The 16,120-nt window shown below is 47.6% G+C and overlaps 1 protein-coding gene and 1 long non-coding RNA gene across 5 annotated transcripts in view; one reads left to right on the top strand and one right to left on the bottom strand.

Moving 5' to 3' along the window:
• The window catches only part of ELFN1 (extracellular leucine rich repeat and fibronectin type III domain containing 1), a 438,700-nt gene that overhangs the window by 70,462 nt on the left and 352,118 nt on the right, over positions 1 to 16,120 (bottom strand). The window lies entirely within an intron of this gene.
• On the top strand, positions 1,825 to 9,317 carry LOC142462975 (uncharacterized). Its single transcript, XR_012787314.1, has 3 exons — positions 1,825 to 2,299; positions 5,259 to 5,417; positions 9,163 to 9,317. It is a non-coding gene; the product is annotated as an uncharacterized LOC142462975 (long non-coding RNA).

The following is a 16,120-nucleotide window of genomic DNA, read 5'->3' as shown; positions in this document are numbered from 1 at the left end:
TGTGTTTTGGACCAAACGTGTGATTTCTCATAATTACTATGCCAGTGACCTTTCTGGAAGAAAACCTATGACATATGGTAATGCACTGTATAGGTATTTGATGTTTTATACTGTTATTTTAAGAAACTGTCATGCATTTACTGTAAATGTATGTTCTTTTAATCCATTTTCTGTAATCTAAACACTGTATTTTTATGTATATTAAAACATTTAATAAGTGATGTTTTGGGCTCTGAATGAACTGAAGAGAGTATTATTTACATTTTCGGACACATTTTGCTACAACAGATTTTTGTGCGTTAAGTGCATAGTTTTTTCTACCATAAACAGGGACCGGAGACCCTGGCAAATATTAATTTGACATCTTTTATTTGCATAATTTATCGGGTGGTGGCAGCGTATAGATATGCTTGCAATTGAGTAAGGGGTTAATATTAACTAATTGAAAGTATCTTGCGCATGAGAAAGGTGAGTTGGCTAGAGTAGACGTGTGTATTAACCCCGGTTGCATATTGTTCATTTGAGAGACCTTTGCGAAGGTGAAAAGTGTGACAGCTTGCGAGCTGTGTATTAACCCTTGTCCAGTATGCAGGTCACGTGCTCACAGGTGTGCCATACGTGACACATGTAACTTCAATTTGAGTGTAGACAGAGCCCCCCTTATACTTTTGTACGTAACTGTCTTAATGCAGTTTCTAACTTTGATATGATGTGATCTGATTGACGCCTTTGACCTTTCATCACCTTATATCAGTCGAAAAAGTTGAAAATGGCTGAAAACCACAATAATGCCTCTAGTCACCTTTTCTAATGTTACTTTTATGCATGCAGTGCTTATTCCTATAACGTCCTATGTGTTACTGAAGCGCTATGTACATGTATGGTGCTATATAAATAAAGATATACATACATGTAGCCCTCCCTTAATTGGGACTGCTCTCTGAAAGGCTAATTATCACCTATGCCCATCCCATATCTGATAACACCACGGGAAGAAGCCTATATACAGAAAGTATAAATCCCCTTTCTTCCCTGGCTAGTTCTTCGATCTAGTTCTCAGTTCTTTAGTTCTGATCCAGTTCCATGTAAATTAGATAACTCCAGTATACCTGGCTGGAGAGGCCCAAGCCATGGACCTCCGTGCAGCCACATAAGGGAGATCTGGAAGGTGGAAAGCTAAACCTGGCTGGATCTAGCGGATGGTTCTTAAGTTTCTCTGCAGTAGGAGGATCCCAGACATCTGGATAAAGGAGGACAGTAACAAAGGGGTGTGCAACATGGTATGCCTCAAAAAAACGCGCCTTTGGGGGAGAGTCAACTGGTCACCCCGTCTAACACTACTACCACAGCCCTCTCTTAAGTGTAGAGTCCCATCTGGTAGAGACCCTGGGGTAATCACCATAGGGAGACTGCAACCCCTGGAAGAACCTGAAGCATCCTGCCTCAGAGATTACCAAGTGACTGACTGTGCACTAAACGAGGGGTGCTCAACTTCAGTCCTCAAGTGCCCCCCCAACAGGTTGAGTTTTTAGGATATCCACAGCTTCAGCACAGGTAGCTCAATCAGAAGCTCAGTCTTCAACTGAGTCTCTGATTCAGCCACCTGCGCTGAAGCTGGGACTGATTAAGCCAGGGCTGCACAACACGCGGCCCGCGGGCCGCATGCGGCCCGCCTGGCCTCTCTGTGTGGCCCTCGATGAGATTTAAAAAAAAAAAAAAAACTTTGAAATTTAAAAAAAAAAAAAAAAAAAAACTTTGAAAAAAAAAAAAACTTTGAAAAAAAAATGGCGCCAATTCCCTGCGGTCCCGGCGCGCATGCGCTAGGCCCGCTCCGTCCCCCCCCCTTCCCTGCTCCCAACGCGGGGCGGAAGGGGAAGCAACATGCAGCTCCTCTGCGGGCCCGCTCCCCCCCCCTGCTCCCAACGTGGGCCGGAGGGGGAAGCAACACACAGCTCCTCTGCGGGCCCGCTCCCCTCCCCCTTCCCTGCTCCCAACGCGGGGCGGAAGGGGAAGCAACATGCAGCTCCTCTGCGGGCCCGCTCCCCCCCCTGCTCCCAACGTGGGCTGGAGGGGGAAGTAATAATTAAATAATTCAGCTCCTCCAGCGGCCTGCTTCTCACCGCTTCCCTCCGCGGCCAGCTTCTCGCGTCCCCCACGAGCTCACCTCCCGTGCCCTCCTCCCCCCCCTCCCCCCAACCCGCGCCCCCAAGCCCACCTCCCGTCCCAGGCAGCTGCCGCAGGGATATCGGGGGCAGGAGGAGCAAGCGTCCGGCGGCAACCTGCACCCACCCGGGTCAAGGTAAGTCACTGTCACTGTTAGTCACTGTCACCCAAGTCACTGTCACCCACCCACCCACTGTCACTGTCACCCACCCAGTCACTGTCACCCACCCACCCAGTCACTGTCACCCAGTCACTGTCACGTCACTGTCACCCACCCAGTCACTGTCACCCAGTCACTGTCAAGTCACTGTCACCCACCCAGTCACTGTCACCCACCCACCCAGTCACTGTCACCCACCCAGTCACTGTCACCCTGTCACCCAGTCACTGTCACCCAGTCACTGTCACCCACCCACCCACTGTCAGTGTCACTGTCACCCACCCACCCAGTCACCCACCCACCCAGTCACTGTCCCACCCTGTCACTGTGTCCCACCCTGTCACTCTTCCCACCCAGTCACTGTGTCCCACCCCGTCACTGTCACCCACCCAGTCACTGTCACCCACCCAGTCACTGTCACCCACCCAGTCACTGTCATAGTCACTGTCACCCACCCAGTCACTGTCACCCACCCAGTCACTGTCAAGTCACTGTCACCCACCCAGTCACTGTCACCTACCCACCCACTGTCACCCACCCACCCAGTCACTGTCACCCAGTCACTGTCAAGTCACTGTCACCCACCCAGTCACTGTCAAGTCACTGTCACCCACCCACCCAGTCACTGTCACCCACCCACCCAGTCACTGTCACCCACCCACCCAGTCACTGTCACCCACCCAGTCACTGTCACCCTGTCACCCAGTCACTGTCACCCACCCACCCACCCACTGTCAGTGTCACTGTCACCCACCCACCCAGTCACCCACCCACCCACCCAGTCACTGTCCCACCCTGTCACTGTGTCCCACCCTGTCACTCTTCCCACCCAGTCACTGTGTCCCACCCCGTCACTGTCACCCACCCAGTCACTGTCACCCACCCAGTCACTGTCACCCACCCAGTCACTGTCATAGTCACTGTCACCCAGTCACTGTCACCCACCCAGTCACTGTCACCCACCCAGTCACTGTCACCCACCTATCCACCCAGTCACTGTCACCCACCCAGTCACTGTCACCCACCCAGTCACTATCACCCACCCACCCAGTCACTGTCAAGTCACTGTCACCCACCCAGTCACTGTCACCCACCCACCCACTGTCACCCACCCACCCAGTCACTGTCACCCAGTCACTGTCAAGTCACTGTCACCCACCCACCCAGTCAAGGTCACTGTCACCCACCCACCCAGTCACTGTCACCCTGTCACCCAGTCACTGTCACCCACCCACCCAGTCACTGTCACCCACCCACCCAGTCACTGTCAGTGTCACTGTCACCCACCCACCCAGTCACTGTGTCCCACCCAGTCACTGTGTCCCACCCAGTCACTCTTCCCACCCAGTCACTGTGTCCCACCCCGTCACTGTCACCCACCCAGTCACTGTCACCCACCCACCCAGTCACTGTCATAGTCACTGTCACCCACCCAGTCACTGTCACCCACCCAGTCACTGTCACCCACCCAGTCACTGTCACCCACCCAGTCACTGTCACCCACCTATCCACCCAGTCACTGTCACCCACCCAGTCACTGTCACCCACCCAGTCACTGTCACCCACCCACCCAGTCACTGTCACCCACCCAGTCACTGTCACCCAGTCACTGTCACCCACCCAAGGGGGAGAGTGATGTGAGGTGCAAGGGGGGGAGAGTGATGTGAGGTGCAAGGGGGGGAGAGGGATGTGAGGTGCAAGGGGGGGAGAGGGATGTGAGGTGCAAGGGGGGGAGAGGGATGTGAGGTGCAAGGGGGGGGAGAGGGATGTGAGGTGCAAGGGGGGAGAGGGATGTGAGGTTCAGGGGGGGAGAGGGATGTGAGGTTCAAGGGGGGAGAGGGATGTGAGGTGCAAGGGGGAGAGGGATGTGAGGTGCAAGGGGGCAGAGGGATGTGAGCTGCAGGGGGGAGGGATGTGAGCTGCAGGGGGGAGGGATGTGAGCTGCAGGTGGTGGTGGGATGTGTGTGGGGTGTAGGGGGGTATTGTGTGTTTGATGTGGAGGGGGGTATTGTGTGTTTGATGTGGAGGGGTGTATTGTGTGTGGGTGAGGGGGAGAGATGGGGGTATGAGAGATAGATGGGGAGTATCGCAATGGTTGATAGTGTTGGGTTCTGGGGGAGATATGAGGATGATGATGGGTGCTGGAGGAGAGATGATGATGATGATGATGATGATGATGATGATGATGATTTTACCCGTGCGGCCCAATTTATTTTTCCTTGGAGCAGTTCGGCCCTTCGCACTTTACGAGTTGTGCAGGCCTGGATTAAGCCATCTGTGCTGAGGCTAGGACTGATTGAGCTAACTGTGCTGACACTGGAATATCCTGAAAACCTGACCTGTTGGGGGGGAGCTTGAGGACTGGAGTTGAACGCCCCTGCACTAAACATATTCCTAAAATACTGTGGCGCCTGGGGCACCAGGGGTTACACCTATGTAATACAAAATAAAAATGCATGAACCCATTCATGTGGAAACATAAAGAAAGACCAATCTAAAATATGTATCATACCAACAGGGCCCTTCTTATAATGGATTGGGCAGGGTGAACGCACAACTCATATATTCTGCTTCAAGTACATATTGTTGGCATTGTCAGTTCTGCGGTCTAGAGAGTTGCTTAGAAAATGTCAGTTTTAAGTAACGTTTCAAGCACTGAATCATTGTGCACTCCCCCTATTCAGCTATCTGAACGCAGTTCATAAGAAATCACCCATCTTGTTAAATTACATGAGGACAGCCTTTACAACCTGGAATTGCTTTATTCTGTCTTATTAACTCTCAACCTTGTATTTATGTTAATGAAATAAAGAAAGACGAGGTTTCCAGACTTTTAAACTTCTTATGGGCCTGATTTACATAATGGACAGCGCTTCTGCCTCTGAGAATATCTAAAAATACTGTTTTTCTTCCCTCCCGTTTGCTATAATAAAAGGAATCCGTTGGAGACAGTTCTGCTGATGGAATGCACTTTGCCGACTGCCGAGCAGAAGAAGCTCAAATTAGGACGTGTTCCAATATTATCAAAAAGAAATGGAATCAAAGTTGCAGATCAATAACTTCGAAGTGTATCGCATATTAAAGAGACATCATGGTTAGTGCAGCTAATATCTGAAACATTTTGTCACCATATTGTAATAATAATGTTCCCCCCCCCCCCCAGAAAATATTATGCCTCCTGGGATTACTATTGAATCTCTGGTGCATTTAGATGAAGTTTATACAGCACGGCAGGTTGGAAAATGTTTGATTGCAAATATTAATAATTAATAATAGACCTGCCTTAGACATGCAGATGAGCATACAGTTATATTTACATATTTGCTTTGCAATGGAGGGTTTTTGTCACTTTTTTTACTCACCATAACTTAACTCAGTATTATGGTATACCCCATCCCTTAGCTTCTTTGCATACCCAGTCAATCAACCCCACACTGATGAGACCCATTAAGGTCGAAACAGCTGTCTGTGGGTGGTTTTCTGGGTATGCACCTTAACCCTGGCTGTGCTCAAAGCTGTGACCATGCAGCAAGCTTAAGCCTATAGGGAACCATGTTAAAAATGGTTTTTGAAGCAAAAAGTGGCACTGCGTGCTCATTTGCATGTCATTTCCCAGAATCCCTTGCTGCAGTGGAAGTGCTGTGTGCTGGATGATAATGGTGAAGGGTGGGGTTGCAGACCTGCCTTAGATGTGCAGATGAGCATACAGTTATATTTACATATATATATATATATATAATTTTTAGAGAGATGATCAAAATATCAAAATCAGGTGTTTGATATCTGAACCTGCGAGAAACTTACATTAAAAAAAACAAATACGTAACCCAAACCAAAATACAGAAATGATTTTGAACTACTGTAAAACCAGAACTCCAGGCCAAGTGCCCATTTCTTGGTGTATTTCACCATATCTTTTATCAGTTATATTATTTTAGATTCCTAATTGTTTTTATGATTTTAATCAGTCTTCGACTGAGCCTGTGATTGAGCCACCTGTGCTGAAGCTGGGATATCCTAAAATCCTGACCTGTTGGGAGGCTTGGAGTTAAGCTCCTCTGTATTAACACCCCTGTAACAGAGTCTGATGAAGCTGGGTGATAATGGGATATGTAACAATTCATGGGTAGCCTTAAAATTGATGCTAAGAAAGGCATTTGGAACAAGCAGATCTCAGAGAATTATGCTTGTTTTCCGCGAGTATCTACCTGGGGGCTGCCATTTAACCTGCGCCCCGCTGGAGCAGCGTGTAACACATTGTGAAGAGGTGCAGATAGAGAATAATATTGGAAGGGTGAATTCTACAGCATTTTGCATATGACTAATGTTGCACCGGGAGAATTTTAATTCTACAAATTCCAGAATACAGGTTGGAATATATATTTGAGCACTGATATTATACACACAATAAGTGGCCACGAGTCCCTGAGTTCCATACACAATAAACCTAAACCATATGCCGTAATAATAAAAATGATGATTATCATTAATATTAGTTGTAGGTAAGGATAGGGCGTATGGTGCATAAAATTCAGTGGCTGCTCAAAATCATGTTATTATTATTTGGACCAAGGTCTATAGTTTGTATTGTAAATATATTTCTTTCTTTTAAAGTGAATGCAAATAGGGGTGTAATTTATCCTTTAGAATCGCCGTAGAATTCACAGAGTGACTGAATCACTAAATTGAATTTATTCTCTTCTCTGAAGCTACTTTTTCTTTCTAATGATCTCTGTTTTTTCTCTTCTGTGGATTAGGCTGACCAAATGTTTTAGCAGGCTCATCTACCATGCCCTGTGAATGCCTTTGGCTTATGTCACTGATGTGTATTTAGCAGCAAAGATATGCAAAACGTCTGCACACGCTCAATTCCTTTACTTTCCTGATACAGTTATGAATTTCAATAGCCTAGACCAGGGGAGCGCCAACTTTTGGAGCTGCGCCCCCCCTGCCTGCTCCCCCAGGTGCTTGCTCCCCCCTTACTTTTTTACTGACGTCAAATGACGCTGAGGGGGACGTCACATGATCCTGTTGCCATAGTAACGAGCGTCAAATGACGCCGTGGGGTCATGTGACGTCACATGGCTCCGCAGCGTCATTTGACGCCGCGTTGCCATGGCGACATGGCACAACAAGGCTTCTGAATCCCGGTAAGTAAGTTACAGAGGTCTCGCGCGATCCCCCAGCATTTAATTTAAAGGCCTTGGGGAAGAGTGCGGGGCCTCTGCAATTGCCCGCGCCCGCCAAAAAAAACCCCGCACCCCCCAGTTTGTGCACCCCTGGCCTAGACCAGTGTGTTTCCACCCGGGTTCTGCGGGCATCCCTAACGGGTTCCCTGCAATTTTCAGGTAATTTGAAAATGGTACCAAACACAAAATAATTTACAATGCATCTGATCTCAGACGCGCTATTAGAGAGGGTTGGGGTTCCTTACAATGCATCTATCTCAGACGCGCTACTAGAGAGGGTTGGGGTTCCTTACAATGCATCTGATCTCAGACCCGCTATTAGAGAGGGTTGGGGTTCCTTACAATGCATCTGATCTCAGACGCGCTATTAGAGAGGGTTGGTGTTCTTTATAATGCATCTGATCTCAGACGCGCTACTAGAGAGAGTTGGGGTTCCTTACAATGCATCTGATCTCAGACGCGCTACTAGAGAGAGTTGGGGTTCCTTACAATGCATCTGATCTCAGACGCGCTATTAGAGAGGATTGGAGTTCCTTACAATGCATCTGATCTCAGACCCACTATTAGAGAGATTCAGGGTTCCTTACAATGCATCTGATCTCAGACACACTATTAGAGAGGGTTGGGGTTCCTTACAATGCATCTGATCTCAGACGCGCTACTAGAGAGGGTTGGGGTTCCTTACAATGCATCTATCTCAGACGCGCTACTAGAGAGGGTTGGGGTTCCTTACAATGCATCTGATCTCAGACGCGCTACTAGAGAGGGTTGGGGTTCCTTACAATGCATCTATCTCAGACACACTATTAGAGAGGGTTGGAGGTTCCTCAGAATTTCATACTATAATTATAGGGTTCCTTAATCAAACATAGGTTGGAAACCACTGGCCTAGACTTATGACCATGGCCACCGCAAGAGGTGAGAAGCGCACATGGGCCCGGTGTTAAGATGCCAAGGAAGTGATTGGCCTGGCCGACCGAGTCTGCACTAACCCTCCCGCCCCTCGCTCAACAAAAATCCTACCTTGTTTGTTTAAAGAATGGTTATTACATTGTGCTGTGTGTGTGTGTGTGTGTGTGTGTGTGTGTGTGTGTGTGTGTGTGTGTGTGTGTGTGTGTGTGTGTGTGTGTGTGTGTGTGTGTGTCATTTCAATGGTGTGTTACCTGCATCATTAAACATTATAACATACTTGCACAATTTTCTGGAAAAGGATTAGCATGAAATTGTGCCACTAATTATCCGAGTGTTTTATGTGAGTTGCGCTTATTCCGTCTATTATTTTGTTGCGTGTATTCTTGCTGTGAACCGCTATGTACATGGATGGCACTTTACAAATAAAGATACAGTATGTATACATTTTACATACACATCCCACCTAGGGCGGCTACGGGGACCCGGACAACCAGCGCTGGAAGTTGGCCCCAGCTTCTGTGTCCGGCTGCCGAGCCTCAGGTTGCTGCCAGCCCCGCTATTGCGTTGGGTGCTGTGTTGAATATTGTTAAAACAATAGGGATAATCTAGATTTATTAAAATGCCATCCTTCCCCTGGTAATCCACAGCTCTCTCCCGGTTGCACCAAATGTGTTTATAAGAAGTATTTCCACCCGGCCTGCTGACTCGGGGATATTTCCTCTCATTTTATCTTTCCAGCTGGAATACGAGCTTCAGTTTTTTAAAACGTTTTTCTCTGCTGCGGAGAGGTGAGCCACGTGGCGCGTGTTGTGGGCATGAGGTGAGCCACGTGGCGCGTGTTGTGGGCACGAGGAGACACATGCTGTATCTCCAGTGCAGAACTTCACATTAAATGATGATAATTACTACCGACTCTTTCCATGATTACAGTTACACATTACTGAGTCTTCATTTCCCCATAAACATTATTATATTGGGTTTACAGGAGTTGACCAGTGCTGGGAACAGCTGTAGAAAAACACTTATGGTTCAGATGTTGACCTATAAAATATTTTTTGAGCAGGTGACAGAGTTAGTTTAATACTGCACCGACACACTTTATTCGAGCAAATACCCAGTATGTACCTGGCAGATACCTGGAATGCGCCGCTCCTCACCTCTGACAAGCCCCGTTGCGTTTGCCTTCCCAGCCTGGGTTCATGCCTGGCTGACGGGCGGCTGATCTGTTAAATGATAATGATTAGGATTTAATAGGCTGCAATGCTTCGCGTGTCTACCAGATGGCATAAATTCATGAATTGTAATGCAGTATATATATATATACTGTGCAGTATTGCAGCCAGCGGGAAAAAATGCTTCAATCCCTGCCTAGAAAATACCTCAATGCACTCGGGCAGAAAACAGTCACAAACCTCAATACACCCGGGTATACCCGAATTCGTGGGACTAGCCGAGCTCGAATAAAGTGTGTCGCCAGTGTAAATCCAGAAGCCCCTTTTTCTAGGTTTTATGGTGCAGTTTATAGGGTTGCTGTCTGACCCAAGGATAACGGACACATTTTTGTCCTAACCTGCACTTGGGGGCGTCCTGAAGAAGCTCTGGTCTTTCTGCTCAAAGATCATTTATTCAACTATGCACTCACGCTTTACCCATGTCACCGGGAAACAAAAATGGCTGATGGTAAGTCAATGAACAAGTGTATGGGAACAATGCTCTGATAGGCAGAGTACCCCTCAGGGATTTGCTGCTGTGGTCCACTTTATTTTTGTGCCAGGACACAAGACTGGCGCAGTCTTCCAGATCTTGTAATAAATTTAAAAAAAGGTCCAGGTGGATGGCTGCTTTAAAAAGTAGACCAGCATGTGTTTAACATGAGGGATGGGTTCAAGAAGAGCAGCCCACTGTCACGCTCCACTCAGGAAGGCATTCTTCTTGTATTTAGTACCTTTTGGAACTCCTGGTCCCACACGCTTCACCCCATTTCTGATATGCTTGTGTCATCCTTAGTCCTAAAATACCACACATTACCCCACCCACCCACCCACAAAAAAAGAATGACCAGTATAAGGTTAACATGGCGTCATGGGAAAAACAGGAACAGGACCAAGACAAAACATCAAAAATACCTTTATCTTTGGGAAGCTGTGTGAAAGAAGCAAGTACACTGTTACAAGTATCCTAGCATTGCAGCATGTCTAACTGCCTCTTGGAGGGATCATTTGGGGAGATTTTCACAAACCATGGCCAGAGGGGACCTGCATTGCCTGGCCAGACCCTCTGACAGCGCAGGTGTTTACAGGAAGCATGGTTTCCATGACAGCTTGAGGCAATTTGGGATTTTGGATCTCCCATCCCAATTTAAAAAAACCAAAAAAAAAAACCAGAACTTGGTTAAAGCCGTCCCTTCTCATCTAGATTCAGATGGCCGCCTTTATAATGCCAAATCCCTTTATACGAGTTCAGCGTATACCTGCATATTCCCTTCCTCAGTGTAAACAACCCTTCCTCTGATATAGGAAGGTTCTCGCAGGGCTCCACACCGGCATAAATCATAAGATAAATTGCTCTCCTATTTCCTAACTTTTTTTTTATGTGGTTCTGAGCGATCTTTCTCTGAGAACGTGTGGTGGTTTTCCAAACAGATACGCTGCAGGAATACTGTATGTGGCTCTGATTTGGGAATCCGTCCCTTTACCATTCTCGGCAGAACTGTAAACTTTTATTTTCTGTTTTTATCTGCTCTTTGACAAAGACCAACCGTTTATAATGTGCCCGGGGAAATTCTCCTTGGGCTTTAGTAATAGAAATTCACCCAGCAGCGCGGGTATTCTGCGGATATGAACCCCCCATTGTGCAGGCTGCAATTTATTAAAACATATTTTTATCTAGAACAATATATTTTTACACCGTAGTAAGTACTGACATTTTATAAGCAGGGTAATGATACAGGCACCGTGAAACCTTGGGCTACAGAGCTTACAACCTACAGTTAACATGTAAGGCGCTAGAACAGGAGTGGCCAACTCCAGTCCTCAAGGGCCACCAAGGATTTTAAGGATATATGTGGCTCAGTCACCTGTGCTCAAGCAGGGATATCCTTAAAACCTGACCTGTTGGTGGCCCATGAGGACTGGAGCTGGCCGCCCCTGTACTAAAAGGTGAAGTGACGAATCCTCAAATCTCATTCTTCAGAGGCTAATATTACCCTATTACAATTAAATATAGAAGTACTATCCCTTCTCACAACAAATGGACCCAATATGCCTCTTTGACACAGCAAGATGACTAAGGGTAAATTCGATTATAATCCCAATCCCATTGATGTCTCTGGGGATTTTCTGACGAAACACTTTCCAAACAGTGGCTTCGGACTACACACAATGTACCCCTAAGCAGTGTCCAAATCTATATGCTAATGTACGCTGCGAGAGGGAAGATACACACGCAGGTACCTGTGTAGAGTTGCTGATGGGGATAGCAGCGCAATGAGAGCTGGCATCTTTTCTGTGATCCACAGCGAACCGTGACATGGAGAGAGAACTAGTACTTGGACTGAGATTATTTCATTTTCGTTCATACAAATCAATTCATGGAAATGACAGCTGGCGTGTACTATAAGGAGCTGCAATAAGTGAGAATACACTTTTAAAAGGTGCAGCTCTATAGCGGGGAGTCGGATGACATTGTAACATTTGTCATTTTTGTTTTTTGAAGTTTAGGCATAAAAACCTCCACCTGACACGCGCAATAAAAATTCAGTGTCCTATACGGAGCCTCCTCCTGTTATTGGGGCTATTTTGAGACTGCTGCCAGGTGATAGGTAGTAATAATGGGATAAGAAGTTGCTGGTTTGTGGAGGGTCAGATTGGGCAACTTGAATGTTTATTGAAAATATTGTGCGAACGTGGCAAATATTCCGCTAAAAGAAAAACAGCCTTCGGAGTAATTCGATCTCGGTTACTTAGATTGAGAAAGTGACTAAATATTGAAATGAATTTTGCGAAATGATATCAGTAAGTAATGGCAAATAAGGAGAAATCCGGTCGTTTCTAATGAAAACATTTTTAAAAGGGGGGGCTGACTGTTTAGGTATGGGAAATGAATGAAAGGATTCTTTGGCAGGGCGGGGGTATGTATTTGGCAGGGCGGGGGTATGTATTTGGCAGGGCGGGGGCATTTATTTGGCGGAATGGAGGTGTTTGAGAGGATTACTGGAGCAGTGGGGAAAAGTAAAAGATATCATGCTAAAAGTAACAGCTCCTTTTATCAGGCGGGTTAGTATCTATCCAAGGAAATAAAACCGATCTGGTTCTCAGGAGGTGGCAGGTAATGTAAGAGCTACAAAGAGAAAAGCTGTTAGGAAATATAAGCAGACTCAGAGGGAGGGGGACAGATTCTTATTAGGCTAAGCAATGAGTCAGATGTGCAAATGCCCTGGCAGAAGAGAAAGACAGTGGTCCAACCACCCTCCGTTACTTCCATCGCTTCCCGTCCGGAGCGCCGCGCTGGGGGCAGCTAATTAGTGCTCGGCGTTGATTGACAAGCGTCAAAGAGTGAAAAATGACTCCCCACAATTCCTAGCACCATGCGGAGGAGCAGGACGGGCGCCAGTGGGGGGCAGAGACGCTCTGCATGGCTGGGGAAGCCAATGGCGCATGGGCAAGAGGTAAACGGAGGTGTATGTGAGGGGGGGGGAGATGTGTCTGTGTGAGGTGAGGAAGAGGGATGTCTGTGTGAGGGGTGGGGGGAAATGTATCAGGGGAGAAGGAGAGAGAAAGGGATAAAGAGAGGTGGAGTGGAAAGAGAAAAGAGGAGTGAAGGGAGATAAAGAGGGCAAGAGAGAGAGACAGGGGGGGGGGTACAAGTCAATGGGACTAGATGGGCTACATCCAAGGACATTAAAATAGCTTATGGGTGTGCTGGCAACACTATTAACAGATCTATTTAGCCAAAACAGAAATATTGTGATAGTAGCGCTAAAGTTTAAACACCAATGTGATAATAAGCAGTGAAAAAAATATCCTTTACATAAAGGTAGGCTGCCTGGTCCCTACTGCTGGTACAAACAGATAACAACGTGAAAAAAGGAAAACCTGACGCCAAATGTTCAAATGGTAAGTCCTGTGATCCTCAGAGAATCTGCACACTTGCTTGACAGACCATGAAACGAGAGAGAAGAAAACAAACACAAATCATAGCGTACAACTGCTGGGTAACTCACTATAACACCATAAAACATATAACAGTGAGACTCCTAGTGACAAACTAAAATAAAGAATGTATTAAAACATGAACGATGTCATAAAATTAGCAATGAAGCAATGAAGAGCAGCTGGTCATCCGGAGATGGTAAAATCAAAACCCTACTTACAACAAGCAGGGTGATAACAGGCGATGTAACAACAGTGTCCTCTCGGCGCAGGAGAATGTCCTGGCAGAGTGCCAACGCGCGTTGATTGCCTATGAGCCAGGAGGAGGAAGGAAGGGGAACCAGCCACACGTGTTGTTGGACTGTGTACCCGAGAGACTGCCCCCAGCACCGGCACGTTCCTGTACACCACGGAAGGGATTTCGGGCGAGAGCACCGGCGGAGCAGAGTTGGCACTCTGCCAGGACATTCTCCTGCGCCGAGAGGACACTGTTGTTACCTCGCCTGTTATCACCCTGCTTATTGTAAGTAGGGTTTTGATTTTACCATCTCCAGATGACCAGCTGCTCTTCATTGCTTCATTGCTAATTTTATGACATCGTTCATGTTTTAATAAATTCTTTATTTTAGTTTGTCACTAGGAGTCTCACTGTTATATGTTTTATGGTGTTATACTGAGTTACCCAGCAGTTATACGCTATGATTTGTGTTTGTTTTCTTCTCTCTCGTTTCATGGTCTGTCAAGCAAGTGTGCAGATTCTCTGAGGATCACAGGACTTACAATTTGAACATTTGGCGCCAGGTTTTTCTTTTTTCAAGATCTATTTAGCCAGTCACAATCACCAGGTGTAGCTCCAGATGACTGGAGAAGAGCAGGAGTAGTCCCATTTCGCGAAGCAGAAGTAAGGAAGAGGCAGGTATCTACAGGCCAGTAAGCCTCACATCGGTAGTGGGGAAATTAGTGGAAACATTGCTGAAAGATAGAATTGTTGACTATCTAAAGTCCAACAACCTACTGCTGCGGCCGAGTTTATTCGAGCATTTGCCCGTTCTCGGCCGCAGCAGTAGCCTGGCGCGCGCCGGAGGGTGACGGGCGCGCGCCGAAGCAGCGGAAGAGCGCCCTCCGATCGGGGCGCTCTCCCTACCGCTGCCGGGTCCGCCGGGTCCCCCGGAACCCCCTGCCGCCGTCCCCTACATCGCGGGACACCAGGGCTCCCTCGGGGAGCCCTGGACGCGCGTGCAGGGGGCGCAGGCTCCCGATGACGCGTGACCGCGCGTCAGCACGCCGAGGGGCGGCCACTAGCAAGCCGGGAAATCTCCCGGCTTGCGGATCTGGCCGTAGTGCGATTAAGTGTGTCGCCAGTGTACAAGAACTAAGGCAGCCAGGTTTTACTGGGGGGAGATCATGTCAAACAAATCTAGTAGATGACAGTGGAACAGTAGCTGTAGCTTACCTAGATTGCACTAAAGCTTTTGACACTGTTCCACGCAGAAAACTGATAAGCAAGTTGCAATGCTTGGCATTGAACTCTAAGGTGCTAGCAGGACTGGCGTGATGACGGTGCCATCGATGCCTGTGCACCGAGCCCAGTGGTTACAGAGGCCCCACACTCTCCCCCACAACAATTAAACTGGAGAGAGGGACTTTTTCCAGAAGACACACTGCAACAGGGTTGACTAATAATGTAGGTAGATTAAAAAATTTGCACTCTCCCTGTTTTATATAATTCAGACGGAAGAGTGTTAGGATCCTGCACCTATACAGCTGCAACAACTCCCAGACAGGGAGGAACCGGTGCCCAGCGTCAGTCGTGGGATAAGTAATTCAAAAGGATTTATTCATATTAAAAACATGGACAGAAAAAGTACTGATGCAGTCACTCTAACGCGTTTCACACGCAGGGGGCTTTATCAAAGCTTTTCATCTTTGATAAAGCCCCCTGCGTGTGAAACGCGTTAGAGTGACTGCATCAGTACTTTTTCTGTCCATGTTTTTAATATGAATAAATCCTTTTGATTTACTTATCCCACGACTGACGCTGGGCACCGGTTCCTCCCTGTCTGGGAGTTGTTGCATACTGGTTCCTATCTACCAGGGAGCACGCAGAGCAGACGATTTGCATGCTGTTTGAGAATCCAGGCTACAGGCTACCGTACTATGTATCACTATCTACCCGGCAAGAGGTGACGTCAGACTGACCGGAGAGAGAGGCTGGGAGTCCCGTCAGGATTCCCTACAGGCGGAGACGCTGAGTTCCTGAGACCGCTGCCAAACGGAGTGACAAGCGGGGGGGAGGGGGGCGCTGAGACCCTGGCTGCACTCGACGTCATCGGTGCCTTAAGTGATGGGCCAGTCGAGATTTGCATCCGGATAAGAGATACGGAGCGGTTCACTGATAGGTCCACAAGATCTAAAACATCGTGACTCTCTCCACTAATCAGCCTGTCACCAAGCCGTGAGTAACTGGCTCTCACTGAGAGTAATAACTTTTAAACATACTGCAGAACTGTTCCTCTGTTCTAAGACTGGTGAGATACTTTTGAGCA

This window comes from Ascaphus truei, chromosome 11, assembly GCF_040206685.1.
Source record: "Ascaphus truei isolate aAscTru1 chromosome 11, aAscTru1.hap1, whole genome shotgun sequence".
Lineage (NCBI taxonomy): Eukaryota > Metazoa > Chordata > Amphibia > Anura > Ascaphidae > Ascaphus > Ascaphus truei.
This window is presented reverse-complemented; position numbering and strand designations above follow the sequence as displayed.